We start from the raw sequence: 554 nt of genomic DNA, 5'->3' as shown, positions 1-554 counted from the left end.
TTGTGAGATGTGTAGTTAAAATGAGACTTATATTCTAAAGTGCTTTGAGTGGTCAGTGAGAGTAGAGACTAGAAAGTGCTATAGAAAGATCATCTTTGAATCGAGGAGGGGGCCTAAGGGTACATCTTTCCATATCTTACAATGCTGTGATTGTAGGCATTCCCCAACTCTCTGTGAATGTTACTCATGGCCATTAATCAATGGTCATGACAATTTGCATATTAATGATCAAGGAACTGACCTCACAGCCCATTGTTTATTTAGTGGGCGAGTTTCAGTGATTGTGCAAATGTACTGTTTATAAGGTTGGGGAAACCTGGAGTCAGCTGAGACTGAAGAAGTCACTTGGATGAGTGATGAAACGTTTCTCCCACTGAAAACACTACATCCGGATGAACAGAATCAACCTTTGGGATTTACTTACCTGGATACTGAGCATGCATCAAAATGTTTTTACATTATATTTAACATTGGTTTGTTTAAAAATTTAGTAAAAAAAAAAAAAAAAAAAAAATTCAACAAACAAATGATTTATGTTTTACAGATATGGGACA

Source organism: Neolamprologus brichardi, chromosome 10, assembly GCF_056152115.1.
Source record: "Neolamprologus brichardi isolate AB-2024 chromosome 10, ASM5615211v1, whole genome shotgun sequence".
In the NCBI taxonomy this organism is placed as follows: Eukaryota; Metazoa; Chordata; class Actinopteri; order Cichliformes; family Cichlidae; genus Neolamprologus; species Neolamprologus brichardi.
The sequence above is the reverse complement of the archived record's forward strand: the minus strand, read 5'-3'. Positions refer to the sequence as shown.